A 19871-nucleotide genomic window follows, 5' to 3' on the forward strand; every position below is an offset into this window, starting at 1 on the left:
GGTTTACCGGCGGACGTATACGACGCGGAGATATGTTTCGGCGGATCTTTACTGCGCGATACCGGCGCAAAGAGAGCACGACGAGATTCCTTCGCTTTCTTCTATACGAGCGTCGCAGTAACGCGGCACGAGAGCGGCCCCGGATCGTTAAGGAGCGCATAAGTGGCTTCGAAATCGGCTACCGTCGGACGATTTTTGCATTAATCCGCGTTATTAGCCGGTAGTCTGATTTGATTACGGAGAACGAGAGAGGAGATAGGCCTGAGCATTGGTTTTTAATCGCTACTTCTCTCAAGTTTGTATCGGAATCACGCGATTTGTGCTACATAAAATAACGTTTACGAATCGCGAAAATGCGAGCTTCTTCATGCGATGAATTAAACTCAAATATAAATAAAATAAGCTAGATAAAAAAGAATGTAATTTAGTAAGAATGCAATTTACTATTCATACAATTATATCGAATGATATCTCATTTGTGAACGAAGACCATTTCATTTTCGACATTTATAACCCACAATAACAAGAAGTATAATTTCGTCGAAGTCGCCGGGAAGATAATTGCCGTCCTCGAAATTTAGCGCGCGCCATCGTCCGCAGTTTTCATCGACACAGAGGGAAACTTCCGAGCGATGTCCTCTTCGATCGGGAAATTCCCGAAGGACGTAGCGGCAGGATTCTTAATCCTGATACTCGGTCGGCGGAGCGCGGCGCGAGGGGCGAAGGCCGACCGCGAGGGTGGTTCGCTAGCATGGCGTAGGAAAGCGCGATATTATCGTCGCAGAAATATTACTCAGAAAATTGCCGGCGTGACTCCGTCCAGCCTCGTTAATTACCGCGAATTACCCATAATTATAAGGACTGTAAAAGTTTTTACTATCGTCGTGGGGCAAGCCGCACGGGGCCGTGATGCAGAGCCTCAGTGGGCCCACCTTGTCTGCGAATTCGCCGAGGTGTATCCTCCACTCCCGCCCCTTCCCTGCCTTCGTCCTTAAGGCGCACACCTACCTTTCCCCCAAACGCCGGTATGAAACCCACTTAATGAGACACTTCGCTAATAAAAGTTTCCCGTCCTCCCGACGGTCCTCCAAACGCGGCCGTCCGATCTGCGATCTTCGCAACTCTATCGCCACGAGATATTTCGGCGACAATAGCTCTTTACGACGCTCCATTTCATTATAGTGCCTTGCTAACTATCCGCGCGCAAGATTATTCTTGTAATCTCGAGGAAACCTGTGAAGAGACTCGAATTAGATAAAAATACTAGAGGATGCTAATTATTCTCAAGTATAATTATCTAGTTATGTCGTGATTATAGTAATCGTTGCAAACTAATGATGAAAACTGGATGTTACAGAGCAGTATCTGTGATGATACATACAAATGCGACTTCACAATTTATGAAATAATTTTAATTAGACATATTGACTTTCAAGCCACATCGCAAATACCATAAAAATAATGTTGAGTTTGCATTTTTGCTAGAATTTAAAGCATAAGTAACACACTAGAGCGTGTAATTACAAGTCACCGGGATTTCGTCATGTGAGAAGCAGCGCAGGCGAGTAATCGCCTCTCCTGTCGCTCAAGTTTAGGGCCGATACGTACAGATCACATCACCGTTACAATGGACCTTAACACCCATCAGTCAATACGAATGCACTCGTTCGTCCTTGATAAACGGACGTGCACGCTTTATGGGCCACCTGTTGCACGTACGCGCGTCTCGTCGTCGAACTTTTAGACTTGCATCCAGATGAAAGAAAGGGTGCACCAGCTACCGCCGGTTAAATCGTTCTTAGATGAATCTTTTTGTACATCAGAGAATAGTTCGGTCGACTCTAGATCGTTTATCTCAAAAGTATTCAAACTCGGGAAAGACACCGTGGTGGTGTTTATAATTTATTACATTTGTGTGAATTTATTTTTAATTGAATGAAAGAAATGTTAAATATGAAATAATATGACTTTAGTCATCGAGATTCTCGAATCTCATTGTTTTTATTATCTTTTTTGGAAAATTATGCATATATCTCTTACATTATATATAATTGCATGTATTAAAAATTATCTTTCTTGTGCATGGATGCATATTAAGCGAGAAGATATTAAATATAATGCAAGTGAGAATAATTTTGCTCTAATAATCGGCATGTTGTAATAATTTTCTTGTATTTTATCAAATCTAAGAAATCAAAATTCAGAAATATCCGAAATTTTAATAAAGACCATTGCGGCAATGCGATCACTCGATAATCTTGCAAAAATAACTGCTAAATATTTTATCCATGCATTTGCGATTATAATGCGATTAAATGTGCACTCTAGCAGCACTCTGAGAGAGAACGACGACACGGCAAATATCGCGATTAGCCAGCGAGGTTGTCGTCGTCGTCGTCGTCGTTGTCGTCGTCGTCGCCGTCGCCGCCGCCGCCGCCGCCGCCTTCGCCCTCACCCTCCTTTCCCCGTGCAACGGCACCCGTGGAAACACCTTTATCTGGTGGTCGAAACGGCCGTTTCCGGTATCAGGGAGCGACGAAACTCACGGCCCGAACTCACCGGGGCACACCGGCCGCCACAAATCACTAGCAATCTTGATTTACTTGTGTTTGCCCATTGGCTCGGTATCACTTCTACAGTAGTAAGTGTAATATACTCGCTTCGAGAGCGCGCCGGGCGCCTAAGCAACCCTGCAAGCACCCCCGGTTTACCATTAGGAAGCGCGAGATTAGGTACTCCCAAGCGCTGTTGGAGTACCGATACTATCATACGCACATACACACGCACAGAAACACAAACACACACACACACACAGACACGCGCGCGCTTGCTCGCGCCGCGTTTCTCTACATGCAAGACTGAACCCGCGCCACCCGCTCACACCGCCGCGTAGACTTCAGGAAATCCCGAATAAAGCCCATCGCCCGCACGCCTCGATACCTACGACGGGGATTTCTGAGGGACAGGATTCGAGAGACTTCCGCTATTATGACTCCTCGGAAATGTTCCTGGACAGTATCGTACACGGCTTTATTTGTCTGGTGTTTATCTTTGGTCAGGCATGATCTTGAGCTTTTAGAAATTATTCTTTACTATAGTTATAATTAAGTATTTACATAACGTGAGCAGTATAGATATAACTTGAATAAAATTTAAGTGATTAAATATAGGAGAGATTACAATATAAATGACTCCTATACTCTTATTAAAAAAGGAACTTTTTGTTAAAAACATATCTAGATATTTTTGAAGCAAGACTATCCGTACTGAAGAAATAAATAGCGCCGAAAAGGAATTAAGATTTATGCAATCTATAAAATATTTAGAAAGATTAATATGCATATTACTGATTAATAATATTATGTTGCGATTTACGTATTTCAATTCGCTGCCCTTATAATCTTTCATTATATGTAAAGCTATATGAATTTTAATCGACAATCATTCTATAACCATTTCATCATCATCATTCCAGAGTTAATATTTCTTATAAGCCGATTATTGCGTGAATTTCACAAGTTAATTTATTAATGATGTCAACCGTGTAAACTAAACAGGCGGACGTGTGCGTGTTTTGCGATGCTCCTATTTGAACTGCGCATAATGTAAAATATGACGCGTAAGTGGAGTCGTTTCGATAACGAAAAATTTCAAACAGCTTCCATAGCTCAATCGATGAGCGCGTCACAAAGCGTGAAGTGGCCGGTAAAATGATCCCGGCCCTGATAATCCCGGATAGTTAACGCGAGCGCGGACAACGCGAACTTTCGCAACTGCCGTGACCTCTCCATCGCGCATCGGCGAAAGCACCGCTGAACAAATATGGAGTGACCGCCGTTACCGGCGGATGGAGGCGCGGTTTTAACACGGCTCGTGCATTTCCCTAATGATTTACAAGCATTATTGGGTATTAATTTCAATCTACGCGCGCGCGAGGGATAGAATGGCGCGTGACGCGGCTCGACGCGGACAGAGAGGGAAAGAGGACAACGTCGGCGGCCGGGGAGTGGGTGGCGGCGGGGGGGAGGAGGGGGGGGGGCAATGGGGGAGGACAGGTCGACGCCGCACGTCGCGGGCTACAAATCAACCGTTCTGAACAAATTATGAATGATATATTCGTTGCGCCCGCTTGATATATGCATATCTCCCGTCGGTGCCTCCAAGCCCGCGGTCGCAGCGCTGCAGCTTCGGAAAATCCGACCGTACTTTGCATACAAACGCGAGCACGCCCGGTCGCGCGCGCATTAAAAAACCATACCTCCGAATAAGCGCCTTCTCGTCGCGACGCGTCCGATTCGACGCGATTCATCGTGAAAATCAGCGCCCCACGTTCGCCGATACACGCGCTGACCAGCCCGGACATTTAGCTCGGTTCGCGGTTCCGTCGCACTTCGCGCCGTCGTTATTCTTTCATCGCTCGCTTTCGCAGATTCGCCGCGTATTGTTTCAGCGAAGAAGAGTACCGCGAACTGAAAAGTGCGCTTGATTTATATCGTCCCGCTTCGTGTATGGAAAAAAAATGTTTTTCACGCAAAATGGACACGAGTGAAAGGGGAAGAGGAAACGATTTTTTCAAATCCATCGATATGCCACGTTAATATGAAACAGTTTCTCTGGCTCTTTTAATATAAGATTTAAAATATATTTGATGTATTAGACACGATAGATTTTTGCGGAGTATATTTTTACTGACCTTAAGAATCGCGATCTTAATATTTTTTAAATAACATAAAATTCATTATTGTCAATATTTTATCTACATTTGTTTTACTTCAATTTTGCAATGCATTTCACTCGCCTGCATTTTTTTTATATAATACTTCTTGCAACAAAAAGTATCTCGAGAAATCTGCAAGATCGTTCTTGACGATAACGTAAAAATGTTTTTAAATATTTCTGTAGATTTTTTGAAGATCTCGAATGAACAAATCAGTTGCTTCAATTTTCTAAACCTTAAGTTTACTATTTGAAGGTATTATTCGAAACCTCTGCATGACTGAAAGAAAGAAAAGAAAATAGAGGAAGAGAGAGAGAGAGAGAGAGAGAGAGAGAGAGAGAGAGAGAGAGAGAGAGAGAAATTTATAATCCCTTTTAAATGCCTCGCTGGAGGCAGGCTTTCAAGAATTATGTTAAGTGCTTTGACGCATTGTCCCCGTTGGTACAGAATTACTAGGCTTTTATACGCGTACGGCTTTATAACGCGACTGTTACAGCATTAAAATGTTTATTTACGCTAGCGTAGCTTACATAGCCCCGTTAATGGGTTTGCGCATTTCCAAATCACATCGCCATATCCGCGGCCCCGATGTGTTTTTCTGTATTCGGGAAACATTACGAGACCGACAAAGTGGAAATGTTCGGGGTAGCGCCGCCGGCGGCGTATACCGCGCCGAATTTGTACATAACGCGCGCAATAACTTGCCGCTATAAAAGCCATCGACAAATCAAATTTTGACGTGATTCACTGGCCGGCATAAATTCCGGGATCCAGCCAGGAGAGACGGCGGTGACACGGACATGTGTTCGTCCTCTCGTTCTCTCTTTCTCGCCCCCTCTCTCTCCCTCCCGCGCTCTGTTCGTCGCTCTTTCTCTGTCCACCGCGCGCCCCCACCGTCCTCCCCCTTTTTCTCCATCGCACTCGTGACGCACGGCTATTTATCGTTTTATACACCCGACGGGCAAGTTTTGCTGCCATTGCACGCGCGCACCGTCCGCGATTATCTCGTCCGCGCGTCGATGCGGACTTTTTTCTTCGCTAATTAGGACGAATGCGGGCTCGCGTTTCCATCAGTCGTTTATTCCTCTTTCTCTCATTCTCCCCCCTTCCATCCCCCTCGCCCTTGCTGTTTCTCTCTACATCCCTGATAATTAAAAACCAACGACTTCTGAAGGTAAGGAGCTCCTTAGCGAGCGCCCCGTGCCCTCGGGTGCCCCTCGTCCTTTCGCCTTTCGCTTCTTATACCTTGCACCCGCGGCAAAATTTGCAATCCGAGATACTATGTGCGAGAACCAAGAAGGAGCCAGTCTTAAGTCGCGACTCGGGTACAAAGGCTCGTGTTGGGTCTTTGAATACTTCATCCAGCGGAGTAATGAAGGCGGCAGAAATTTCGTTCGATGTGTGCGCGACAATCCTGCTGCTACCGCATTTTTACCGACAGAAACGTTATTTTTTCCTGCCGAGGGAAAAAAAGAATTAGTTGCATGCTAACGGCAATATCATGTAAAAACTGTAAAAAATCTAAAATAAAATCATACATTATAAATTATTCTAATGGATATAATATTACACAAAAAAACTCTTAAATCGTATGATATTAAGAATATTTTTATAGATATTTCATCAATATCCGTTTATTTAACCGTTTGAATGTTTTCTCTTATTCTCATCTGATGTTACCGACAGTTACGCATTGAAATTGTAATTAAATTTTGATATCATGCTATATTGATGTATACCATATTTCGATTCGTCATGATCTTACAAATGTAGGACGGGCGAAAATCACGCAAAAGATTGCGGTAAAAATGAAAAAGCGCGCGCGTCATTTTCAACTGCATAAAATATCGGGCGATCTTTATATAACTCCGGAAAGTTTAATTTAGTTAGAACATAAAGGTTTATCGTTTACGTAAAACAATATGTCTGCAATAAATTGTTCGTTAACCGGCGATTCTGGAAAATGCATCGTGCCGATCTATCAAAAGTCCCAGCATCGTTACGCGGCGATGTTAACAATTTACACACGGTTAGTGCATTCACATCCTTTTGTCACCGAACGCGCAGCGGTGTTTTACAGCGGAGCATGCCATTTCCGGGCGAAACCGCCGCGATATCCGTGCACCGTGTGAAAAATTCAAATCGGCGCGTCGATTGTGCATCAATTATTAGGCGAGTAACAAAAACCTCAGGTCTCGGTGCTCTGCGGCTTTGTAAACAAGAAATTGCTTCTCCCGGAGTCCGCGGAAATCCCTTGACGCCCCCTCGGCGCCAACCGCCAAACGCTCCCGCCGGCAAGCCTCCGTGTCGCGGGGGATTGAAGTTGTTTCTCCAATTGCCGTTAAAGGCCCGCCGTTACCTGGCAGCGTCTTTAACGGCAACGACTTTGCGCCATTCGATCTTCGCGTTTCTCGCGCGAGCCCGCCTCGAAACGACTCGCGTGTATCCTTACCGAGTTCAAAACGAAACCACGTAACGTTTCGATTCTCAAGTCTCTTTCTCAAGAACGGGCTACGGAATTGAACGGGCTGAGAGACGTTGCGGTCGCGAAGGAGATATGCACACTGTCGACCCACATTCGCCCCCATTCTCGTATACAATCGATTCTTCTTTCGACGCCGCGCGCGGCCGTTTTCTTCCCTCCTTTGGACGCCGGAGAAAACCGAGCGAGATTTATCGGCGGCGTCGCTTTAATGCGGCGGACAGAACCGTCTTCGAGCTAGTGAAAATGGTTTAGCTGATAATGTAAAAATCAATATTGTTGCGAACTATTAATTATATAAATACATTGAGTGGATTTTAAACATTAAATATTGAATGTTGGAGGCGTACATTAGGAAAGAGCGGGAAAGGAGAAGAAGTGGGAGATCAGTTTTCAATACAATGTTATTTTCTATTAACTTGAAGAGAAGAATTTTTATTTTTTGAAACAAAAAAACTACACCAATTTACTCATCTTTTTCATCAATAGTAACGGTTTAAAAAATTGCAATTCTTTAAACTAACTTTGCTGCATCCAAATTTTTATCTGCTTTTCTTTCCTAAATATATTGCGTACAATAGAAATGAATAAATATTTACTGTCGTAGAATTTTTGCGATTAGTGATATTCATATATTTAAATATTTAAACATATTACTACATTGAAAAAAAAAAAACTATTGGAATACGCAAGACAGATATTAGTTTGCAAACATTTGTTCTTCCCAGAATAACACTGGTCTTTCTAATTTCGGGTCAATTAATAATCAATTACACGAGGGTAACTTTGAAAGCCCAGCCAAGAGCTCGCCGTTCGCAAGCGGCCCTGCGAAGATGCAGGAGTTCCCGAATTGCTCTCCACGAGGCCGGCGTTACGCCGCATTATTTACGACAATGCAGGCCGCGTGACCAAAATTCCATCAGTTACCCGAGAAACAAGTCCGTGGCGCGGAGGCGGCCATTCTCGCAGCCATAATTTTCGATTCTCGTCGTTCAGCGGCGAGCGGCGACAATGGGCATTTAAAGTCGATCGCAGGAGAGGGGAAAGAAACGCCCGAGCGGCAAGGACGAACCGTAAGAGGAACGACGCTCACGTAGCAGCTACCTTGCGATCTCATGCGAACTTATACCGCGGCATCGACGACGCCGCGGGCGATATAGGAAATGCACGAGCGCGACGGTGAGCCCGGCCGACGAGGGTGAGGCGTTTGATTCCGAGCTGCCGAGTTTACGAGCCGACCGTGACGTAGTCGCGCAAACTGCCGATGCTCTGCAGCACCGCAGACGCGCACGTATGCACGCGCGGCGAGCTCCCCGCGTATACGCTGTCGCTCTCGCGAGAGAAGTGCGCATACGTGCGACCGAAGAGACGGCGGCACGACGACGGAACCCTTTTACAAGTGATACACGCGCACACATTCGACAGCCGCGTGGGGTAGCACACGCCCGCGATTATAACGTCACATACCGGTTATAAGGTATACAAGCCGACGCCCGGAGGCTGGCTGCTAGGGTAGCGAAACGGAGGTGGAGGCGCGCGTCGGGCTGGCGAGGACGGCGAGGTGGCGGCGGCGGAGGAAAGAGATGCTAGAGAAGGCGGCGGAGGAGGTGGAGGTTGGAGGACGACTGGCGGAGGCGGAGGTCGACTCGCAAACGTGGAGGGAGGACGGAATGTTCGGATTATCACGAGAACCCCGTGGAATCCGTGGCACCGCGGGGACGGAAAACGGGGCCGGCAGATAAGAACCATAGCCGGTGTGTCACGTACCGCTTTGAGTGTGATGGTCGTCGTTCTCCACCCATCCTCCTCTCGCTCTGCCGCCCCCCGCACTACCGCGCCCCTGCGCCCGCTCCCTTACCCGTTTCCAGCAACTCGCTTGTCTCGATCTCCCGGGTTTTCTCTCCTTCCTCTCGCTCTCACGCGCCGAATCTCTCTCGCGCGCGCAATATACAAACTCCATCGTCGGCGACCTGATCCACGCGAACTTCGAGCGCGCCGTTAAGTATCCGCCCTCGCGTGAGAGTTCAATTCTCGCCACGCGGCGCTTAACCCTTTCCCGGAGACGATGCGCTTCCGAGATGTTACTCTCACACACAAATGAGGTTGCGGTATTCTGAGGATTTTATCTGGTATTTTTCGAAATTTTAACTGTATTTTTCAAAATCCGATCTTACTTATCACACGATTATCGAGAACGTTCGACTTGATGCGCGAAATATCATCACTCCTGCGAAGGGTCATTCCAGACGCTTTTTGTTCCTACGAATGCCGGGAACTTCCACTCCGTCCAGACGTCCACTCCGCGAAGAATCTGCAGCCTTCGTTTCCACTCTTTCATTCGAAAATTTTGCGCTATTCCTCTTGAAATTCCGAGCTAAATCAACGACGCGGAAATCGTTTCTTTGGATTGCACGGCTTAGCGAGTGGTAAGGTCCCCGCAGAATTGTTGAAGAAAATCGCGCGTTGTGTCTCGAAATGTACCATTGTTTGCGATCAGTTTCTATATCTGGAGAGCATTTACACCAAAAGTTTCTGTTAAGTACCCATCTGCCCAATCGTTCCCCGCAAAGTTCTTTTCATGAGCTGTCGCAGCACATGTCGCATCGTCCTTTTCCACTCAGAACCATCGAAGACATCCTAATACTATTTCACGGATCGTTCTCTGTGCTAAATATTCATTGATATTCAAATTTGATCAAATTGAACGATAAGCCAGTTCAGCTCCGGTTAATTATCTGTCAATAAGAAACTCCGCGTAAAAAACTGGTGGCTATATATCGAGAACATTTTTTTTTTTTTTTTTTTTTTGCGCAACTGCAGATACTGGCAATGTCCGAAGTTGTAAAAGATGAAAACGAGATTTTCTTTCGGGATGGATGGCGTCAGAAACTGGGTTAAAAAGCCGCGACCTCGTGACTAGAACACCCGCCGTCGTAACTCAGCTTCGTTAACTCAGGACATCGTGGAAGGAGCGAGGAAGCGCGCAAGGGTTATGGCACTCGAGATAGCAAGGCAAAGCGTAGGTGGAACGGGGAAAGCAATCAGAACTTGGGCCATTGCTAGATATTACGTAGACGTGAGAGATGTCTCCTCAATCATATTAATTGCCGAGATAACCGCTGCTTCGACGGCGCCCACCGCTCTTAGGCCCCTACCCTCGCCCCTCTCTTTCCTACTCACGTCTCGAAACATACACGCGATTTTCTCATATGTACTCTCACGCCGCGTAATACAAATGTATTTAATTAAAAACCTCACGCAGCGCTGGGAAATTTTTATCGCGATAATTTAGATTCAAAATTGCATCTTCTGAGAGCAGTTATCAGAGAGTGAGACGCAGAGAATCTGTATTATCTCTTTATGTTATTTTAGCACGGGATTAGGAGAGAACTGTTGACAAACTAATGTCGTTACTTTTGTATTTTTATATCTTTGGTGTAGTAATTCAGAATTTATTTTAATTTTTTTTAATTCTCAAGTCAAATAATATTAACTATCGCTTAGCATACTTGTCGTGCGGATATCATAAGCATTGCTTTGCATAAACAGCAATGAAAGATATTTTTAAACAGGAAACTTGTAGGAATACAAGATATAAGAAAAGAAATGCATGTAAATGTAATATATCTTGTAGAAATACGCAAAGATGAATTTTAAAGCAGATAATGATTTAAAATTTCAGATTGCAACCGGAAGTTTCGGTATAACCTCGTCAGGAAGAATCGGAGAAGAATAAATCTCCCAGCAGCGGGTTTTCTCGAGGGGGAAAAAATAGCTTCGCCAAGTAACGAGGCGTTCTTCAATATTCAAAGTTTTCGTGCCTGAAGAGGAATCACTGACGTATGCAACAGGTATTGCTTTCCTCTTTTGTGCTCCGATAACGACTGCTGACTCTTCACGGTAAGTCTGAGTGCCATCATCGCGAAGGATTCGCGATCTCACCAGTTTCACTCTACGTTTCACCCTCCTTTTCAAATTTCGCGGCGCCTCAGCGCAAACTTCCTTCTTTCGCAGCGACAAAATGATGAGCATCATCTCCATATTTCCGTGAAGGGTCGGTCATTCGTAAGAAAAACAAAAGTAATGATGATAGATTTTTAAATGTAATCTTTTTTTAATCGCAGAAAAATTAAAAAATTTTTTGATAGTCCTAAAATTCTTTTTAGCGCTGTTTTAATTAAAAAAATTTCTTATCAAATCTATTAGCTCATATATATGTGATAAATACATATATATATATTTATTCATTACATTGCATACATTCTAAAATATTAAGTTAAACCGGCCGCACATTTTTAATTAGTTTCGTACCTTCGTACCTAAACTACCGAGCTCCTATCTCATAAACGACGATAGTAAATTTCAACGATTAGCATACACGCTGCGGAAGTGTACGCTCCTTCGCGTACTTACGGTCGTTCGTAGCATGTAAATGCTGCTACGTGGCTGGCAGACAGCGACTCAGCGTATATAAAACAAACCAACCGACTCTTCTCAGGACAGACGAGTTTGCCCTGAGCAGCCCTGATTCAGCTCGACGTGGCGTAGCCTTATGTCAACAGATACCCCGGTTCCGCTAATCACTCACGAAAGTAAATGCACGCTCGAAAAGACTCGCTTTTCCGGATTCTATGATACGTGACGTTAAGTATCATTGTCTCGAATGACACGGCAATACGTCTTCACTAATGTGTGAATTACAAGCGTGAGGTTATGCCTCCGTTTAAATATCGCGTGCTCGAATATCAGCTTACACGCAACATTTGCGATTCTATTTCTCGCTTTTTTCTTAGCAAGAATTATATATTTTGTATCATACATGTAAAATGGCATTAGGATGAAACAATCTATAAATTATAGCGCGTGAACTATGACGAATAGAATATATAGGATATAAATATGTAATAAATAATTTCTATTTTCTTAAATTTATTATTACACAAAACAAGTATCATTAGAGACATATCTCCATTGTGTGGCGTGAAATTAATTTTTTTTTGCAAGAAAAAGAAAGCAGTCAAAAATTGGCGCAAAAATCTAATTAAACCGATGGTTATTGGTTTTGCAACTCTCTCCGTGTGAAAATGATGAAGCCAAACACAAAACTAATCTGGCTTTGAATTTGTTAACACAGACAACATCGTTAATTCTTTACCGCCTACGTCATATATTTTCCGCGCCAAAAAAACAAAAAAGAACGGAAGTCCCTTGTCCGACGTTATCCGCGAACAGTACGGGCATAGATATCGACCGAACCCATCGTTCCCCATAAAATACAAGATCGAAATCACGCCGCGCACTCGGGAAGGTGGTGGTACTGCAGTAATGCCGGAAAATATCCGCGTTTTATTAGGTCGATCGGCCGGGGATAATCGGCGACAATCAAGTTTCACGGCGGTGATTGGCCGCGCATAGTCCGATGCCAAATGCAGCTGCATATGCATGACGCAATCTCATATCCACATCCGCACCCCCGGTGTGGTAGAGGCAGCACATGGCGAGGTGACGCGCGAGCGGTAGAAAAGGGATGGGCAGGCGGACGGGGGGGGGGTGTTGCATCGGGCACGCAACGGCAGGAGGGTGTGTGGGGGGAGGAGGGGGGGAGGGTGGCTTCGATTCCCACCGCGGTGTGTCATTACTCGTCATTATCCACCTATCAAATCGCTCAGCAATAACTATCTGACCGTTGCTGTTACACCCTCCCGGCCCCTCCGCGCCACTGCACTCTTCTCCCTCGCTCCCTTTCATCCCTGCCACCCTCTTCCTCCCCCCCGCAACCGTGAGCCTGGCTTACCAGCAATCAAAGCGTCTCCATTTCTGAACCACTACTGGATGACTGCGTTGGCAACCACTGTTCAAGGCTGATCATCGAAATTCCATATCCACTGATCCGCTCGAACGAAAATGTGGCACGATACTAATGCCTGATTAATTTCTGTCGGATTAATAATGTGCGACCGTCCGTTTGGCCCCGTTGATTTTACCGGCGTACGTTTAATAACTCCACGCGCTCTTCTTGTCCCGGCACTAGTTTGCGGTTTAAGTCATTAATGCGCGGGCGCTTCTTTCCGGCGATGTCTGTTATTCGTAGGTAAAATTGGAGGAACTTTCTATTTTTATGCTCAAACGTTGCTCAGTCATCCATAAATACTTTTCTATATGCTGTTAAAATTGGATATTGGAAATTGAATATATATTTAGCTGTTAACATTCAGATATTATTAAACTAAACGCTTAAAAATTATTTTTGTATTTAGTTGTGATGTTGAAAGTGTTACGGATGATCTCGGTAAGCTACATTTTTAATCAATATCATCCAGAATTAAACTTACGAGAAATAGAGATATTGATTTCTTTTGTTTTCTCTATTCCCGATTTATTTACTAATAGGGAAGCTGGTATAAAATTTGAAAAGATTTTTCAAAATAAGATCATGCGGAAGCAGTCGTTTTTCCATTCTTGTGTTCGAGGTTCAGTAAATTCCGCTTCGCGCCGTTTTATATATTTCGTAAGTACATAAATTAACGGCTGTGTGCGGCCGGTACGTTTCCACGAACCGGTGGAGGTGCGGAAAATTAATACCGGTAGCGCGGTAACTGTGCAGCCGCACTTGAAAACGAACTGAAACAGCCGTAAAAACGTCTCGATGAACGTTTCCCGGTCTCCTGAAAAAAGTGGTTCGCGACGACACGCTAGTACCTTTTTTTTTGCGATGTTAGCTGAAACTCGAGGAAGTCCTAACACGTATTTTGTCGCCATTTACACCGGCAATGAGATTTGCAGTCACATGCCGTAATGAAGATTGGTTTTACAAGAATTATAGTTCAATATATATTTAAAAAATTGTAATTAATTTTACGTGAACAAATCTAATTAATTCGTTATAATTTTCGATGACTGAAGAATAATGTGAATGACAGTCTTTTGAACTGTGTTATTACATTTTTTTATCCTGTAATCATTCTAATCTTTTTTAATCAGGAACTATTGTCTGTTATTTATATTGTATTATGTTAAAGTTTAGATATTCTCCATTTTTTGTTATTTAAATAATCTAAAGATATTTCTTAGCTAAATATTAAAAGTATTATTCTTGCATCTATTTCTTTATTTCACGATTTTAACTTAGATTACAACTTATAAAAATCACATCAGCAAGCTACTCCTCGTTGCTTTGCTTTGCTTCGCCAACAATCGTCAATTGATCGTGAAATTAAAGCGAATCGTAAATTCGGTATCATCGGTAGACTTCTTAGAAATGCGCAAGTAAGATCGCGAAAGAGAGTAAAGGCCGAGGTTTCCGGATGTAGGTGCACGCCCGGATGTTATTGGCAGGAGAGTGGAGCCATTAGTCGCAATGATGGATGCCTGACAGGAACGCCAGCGTCCTACCCTAGCCGGCAGTTATAGTAAGTAATGGCTTCACTCTGTGCCCTGAGAAAGCCTCCGCCGCCGTACCACCGCCCCCTCGTGCCGTCTCCTCCCCCCCGGCTCACCACCCAGTAATAACAACAAATCTTGCCTATATTAATTCCCTGACGGACATAACTCTCGGTATATGGACGGTAACTCGGGAAAAATTGCGCGATGAAAACGTCGCCCCGACGAAATACGGGGTCTCGTATTACGCACGCACTTAGAACAACCAGTCACCCTGCCGCGCGCATGCCACCCCCCCGCGCACACCCTCCCGCCACGGGGAAAATGTCGCTGCGAAACCCGCCGGTAGACATTAACCTTCCGGTGCTTGCGAGCGGAAGATTGTGTCATTTAACGTATTTGAAGTGCAATTATATCATTTCGCAATTTGCAACGAAACAATTTAATTTTCATTTTTATTTAATTTGAATTCTAATTTAATTTCAATTTTGTTCTACTTTATAAACATTTTTGAAGAGTTACTTGTTCGTTTGCTTTGTTCTAAACATAAAACGTGTTCAGCAAATAGTAAATTTGTAATAAAATCGCGAAGAATGAAATTTTTAATGGACGTTGATGAGGCGTCATATTTCTGCTGCAAGCTATAGACGAATTATGTAACTTCGAATATTTCAAGATAACTGATATCCTTCCCTTTGCTTTTCACTTATTGTTAGATAATACTTTTGCCTCAAATTGCTTTATTCTCATCTGTCGCCCCTTTTATTATCATGGACATATATGAGCTTAGGGTCGAACCCATGACAGCATTCTATTCTCTTGGATTTCCCCTCATATTTTAAACATATAATAGTTTTACTGTACTATAATGCGGGACCGGTTTTTTGCTTTTCCTATAAGACTAGATTTTATAAATCGATCGCTGAAATAATTTTTCGGTATGTTAAAAAAAGTTTTAAATAACTTATACATTAGAAATCCTGTAATTATAGTGTTGTTATTATTGTATGAATAATGTCACATATCAAAATGACACTTTCACAATCTGTGATAAACAATAATTAATTTTCGATAACTAAATATGTGTCGGCAAACGTTATTTATTAATCAGGGTTCTAACAGTCGCACGATTAGAGCTACGAAAACGATGCGAGCTGCCTGATACGAATGTCTCTCTCGTGCCAAACGCTTCTTCGACGCTCGCAGTTTCGGATTGTCACACAGCTATTCCGCGCCCAATTTTCTCACCGCCTAATCGCGCGTTCTCCAGCTGCGTGCTCGACACCCGGACGGTTTAGGAAGCGCGACCAATTATTGTTAGGATAATCTGCCGCGAGCCTGCTGGGACTGTTTAAATTAGAGGGTGGAGGCGCCGTTGCAAACATCATTGCGCGCATAGGCCATGCCGGACTGCCTAACCGATGAAGTGGGAGGGCGACAGGGCACCCTCCCCCCCCCCCCTTCCCCTGCCCGATCCCTTCGTACAGAGCGTCTATCCCCCTGCCTTTTCCTCCCCCCCCTCCTCTAAATCATTGATTGTTGCATTATCTGTTATTGGCAATGCAATTAACCCCTTACGGTAAAACAACGCTAGCTCGCTTCGCACCACACCGTTCGGTCCGCGAATGTAACTGTACCGAGCGAGTGTGGTGTAACACATACTACGGGCGCATCGCGCGTTCTAACGCGCGTTGCGCGGGCCTACTCACGCGAGCAAGCGAGCGGGCGAGCGGGGGCGTGCGGGCGAACGAGCGAGAAGGCGAATTGATTTGTTGCACGCGAGGTCCCAGTTTGTCCCACTATCCGTCTCGTTTCCTCTTCCCGGGTTTCTCTTCACTCCCTCGCGCTTTGCCTCCTCCTCTCTCTCTCTCTCTCTCTCTCTTGTGTTCTCTCACTCTCTCTCTCTCCGGTGCGCATCCCAGTGTCCAAATCCCGAGACCCGAATCCGCGACAGGATTAAACGCAGCCCGCCTCGCAAATGCCGACCCTTCGATACAACGATTGTATTTCTCTCTCTCTCTCTCTCCCTTTCTCCCCCTTCTCTTCCTCGCGCTATCTCTCTCGTTCTATCCTTCGATACCCATGATATAGTTTCCGTTTCGCATCGTCTCTCTCTTTTCGTCCAACACGAACTCATCGGCACATTCTCTATCGGTGCGTCCGGTTTCCCTCCCCGCAACGCGCACCACCCCATGCGTTATTCCGCGTATATGATCAGGTGCAATTACAATCAGGTTAATAATTGTTACGGCCGCTACCGGTGGGTCCTGTGCGCGAAGGGGCGGCCGGGGAAACCGGTGACCAACGCCGCACGCTTCGTTAGGCGCCCTGCGCCTATTACGCTCTGCCAAAGGACGGAAGAAGGGCGGCTATCGCCTACCATACGTTTGCAACTCGCGGGATATATCGAGTTTTTGGTCACAGCGATTATGCCGCGCATGATTCCGGGATCGATTAAATTAATATTCGGCTGAGCTTTTGTACCCGCGACAAAACTTGATTGTGTGTGCGTGCGTGTATGCTTGCACGCGCGCTCAAACGATTGAAAAATCGTTCTGTTCAGAATTATACATGTTTTTTCACGTTTATAATGGTTTCAGTGATGTATAAAATAAAATAATTTTTTGACGTTTTTAATATAAAAAGCCCTCGTTAAAATATCACGGGATAAAATAATGATGCGGGAATAATGATGGTATTATAGTACTTTTAATTATTGGTAATAAAAGTTAGAGAAATGAAAGATAATATTACGCATTTATATTTTCCATACGCCGTATAAAATTGCTTGAATTGTGCACCATGCCGCGCGTATCAAAATTTTTATATAGCGGCCCGGCCAACGGCAGCTAACGAGATAAAGACTCTCACAAAAGCGAGACTCAATCAGATAAGTGGTTTCGCTGGAATCGTGCACTAAAGCGTGAAAATCGTCCTTCTCGGAAATTTGCTGAGAAGCCGTTGGGAGAACCAATTCGGTTTTATTTGCAACAGTCGCGACTGATACATTTTTGTTGCAATACAGTTAAAAAAATCTAGCAGTTACTTTTGATGTAGCGGAGATAACTTTAATACAACTAATTCACGCAGAAAATATCAGTGAAGATAAGATTACGGTAAGATACCTGCTGTAATTTTATTACGTGCGATTATTTCAACCGTGGACTTTTCAATATAAAATAATCTGATATAACAATAATGTTTATATGTAATAATGAATCTGCTAAAAGCGTCATATAAATTCAATCTTCAATTTTCAACATTGCAAAATCAGTGCTTAAGTAATTAAAGAAATATCATCGGGTTACTGCATAACCGTAATGAAAAAGCAAAATTCAGACGGACACATAAAAAAATGTTACACGTTTCAGAACTTGTGAATCTCTCACAAACGTTTCGGCTGTCTAAACTTTTTCAACATCCGTCCACACCTGTGATTTTTATAAAGTTGTAACATAAATGTACGGTTGTGACGGTTGTAACATTGCACTTGTATTCCTCGACGTGTAAATCTCTGCTTTCTCTTTCTTCTTTTTTCTCATCAAAATACTATCAATTACTAGCACATAGCTTAGTGCAATAATGTACAATGAAAATAGAAGTTAACTCTGCACACTTTCTATACATTTTGATTTTATATTTTCTAAGCACTTTGACACACACAATATATCTTTTAACATTTTTTTTTTTAATTTCAAAACTTTCTTTATTTTTCAAAGCTAGTAATCTCACTTTTATATCCGAAACATTTGAATATATCACATCATAGGGCGTGATGGCAGTTCTATAAGAGCGTTGATAACCTGATGTTGCCAATGGCAGACGCCAGGAATCGCGGCCAGTCTACCGCGATCGCGCGTTGCAATCCGCGCGATAAGTTAATGCCGGCGGCATCCGCGAAATGTTCCCCGTTAACTCCGTGATCCTCGCAACGTCGCGGCCGGAATGTACACGAGGCGCATTGCCGCTAGTATAAACGGTAAAGCGCGTAATATTCCTTGACGTCGTGCTTTGGGAATAGACGCGAGGAGGATGCGGAACTTGCGGGGGAATTAGTGGAGCAACGGGAGAAAGAGAGGGACGTAGCGGCGGCGAGCAGAGGGTGGCCGCGGCCCGTGAAGACCGGCTTAAGGCGTGTTGAATCATAACGAGGACTTATGCCGAAAGCCTCCGACAAGAAGCTGCGAGCTCACTCTCTCCCTTCCGTCTCACCTCCTCTATCTTCCTCCTCCTCCCTCTTTCTCTATCTACGCTCGCCACCGTGCCAACCGCCGTGCACCCTCTGCTGCTCGACCAGACCCTCGCTTTGCGACCCCGAGCGTCTACCCTCGTCTCGCCGCCACCTGCATCGGTTAAGAACGTGGCTGCGAAACAACGAGGTGGCATTACGAAGCGACGCTGCTCCATATTCATACTACCGGCGTTCGACGACAAAGTAAGAAGAAAAGAAGGCAAGTCGTTTTGTCGGGACGGGAAAGAGAGGAGAGAGAAGGGAGGGGGGGGGGAGAAAATGAAATCCGCGGCGAACTTGCGTAGATTCTACCGATCTTCCGGTCCGGTCGACGAAGGTGGCTCGCTCGTTAAGCGAATCGGGAACCCATAGACGAACATTATCGCGGGGATTAGAGGGTACTTACGCGCGCTTCGAGATACATATACCTCGAGGATCACGCGAGAATAGCGCGCCAACGAAAGGGGATGCTAGGACCGTCCTAGATGGGACCTTATAATCGAGATCGGGCTACGATCGGCGGTCATATGCGCGAGCTTGGCGTTAAGGCTCGAGCCGTTGCATCGAGCCGTTTCTTTACGCGCATTTTAATACGCGCGCGGATAATTGGCCCAGCGTGTTGTTAGCTAGTTCCATTAGGAAACATCTTATTGGCCTTAAGGCGCTTATTACCGCTCTTAATTGCACGAACGCGCGCTTTTACCCTTATTAACTGTCGACGACGAGTAGGTAGCCTAATAGGATGGCATTATAACTGGAGATAATGCGTTTTCCGCGTAGGTCTTTCCGCGCACGCGCTTCTTTTCTTTTTTTTTTTTTTTTTTTTTGCCCCCTACGCGCGATATCCTATCGCGCAAATGGCGATAACGTACGATATCTGTCTTACCGCGCGGCATTAACACTTGCAGGATGAGACCGCCCGAGTGCGTCGTGTGCGTTTCTTGTGTACCGCGTATTCGAGCCGGGTACAAGGTGGATTTAATTGCGCAACCTTTAATTCAAGCAAACTGCGTCTTATGTGGCGCGAGCGCAAATAGTTAGACTTTAGTACGTGTAACAGA

General features: G+C 44.6%; 1 protein-coding gene across 1 annotated transcript in view; it reads left to right on the top strand.

Moving 5' to 3' along the window:
* The window catches only part of phtm (phantom), a 157354-nt gene that overhangs the window by 73094 nt on the left and 64389 nt on the right, over positions 1-19871 (top strand). Inside the window, exon 5 of the mRNA XM_012372708.2 lies at positions 10882-11050. The gene's annotated coding sequence lies outside the window, so the exon portion shown is untranslated. The remainder of the gene's footprint in view (positions 1-10881; positions 11051-19871) is intronic.

This window comes from Linepithema humile, chromosome 5, assembly GCF_040581485.1.
Source record: "Linepithema humile isolate Giens D197 chromosome 5, Lhum_UNIL_v1.0, whole genome shotgun sequence".
NCBI lineage: Eukaryota > Metazoa > Arthropoda > Insecta > Hymenoptera > Formicidae > Linepithema > Linepithema humile.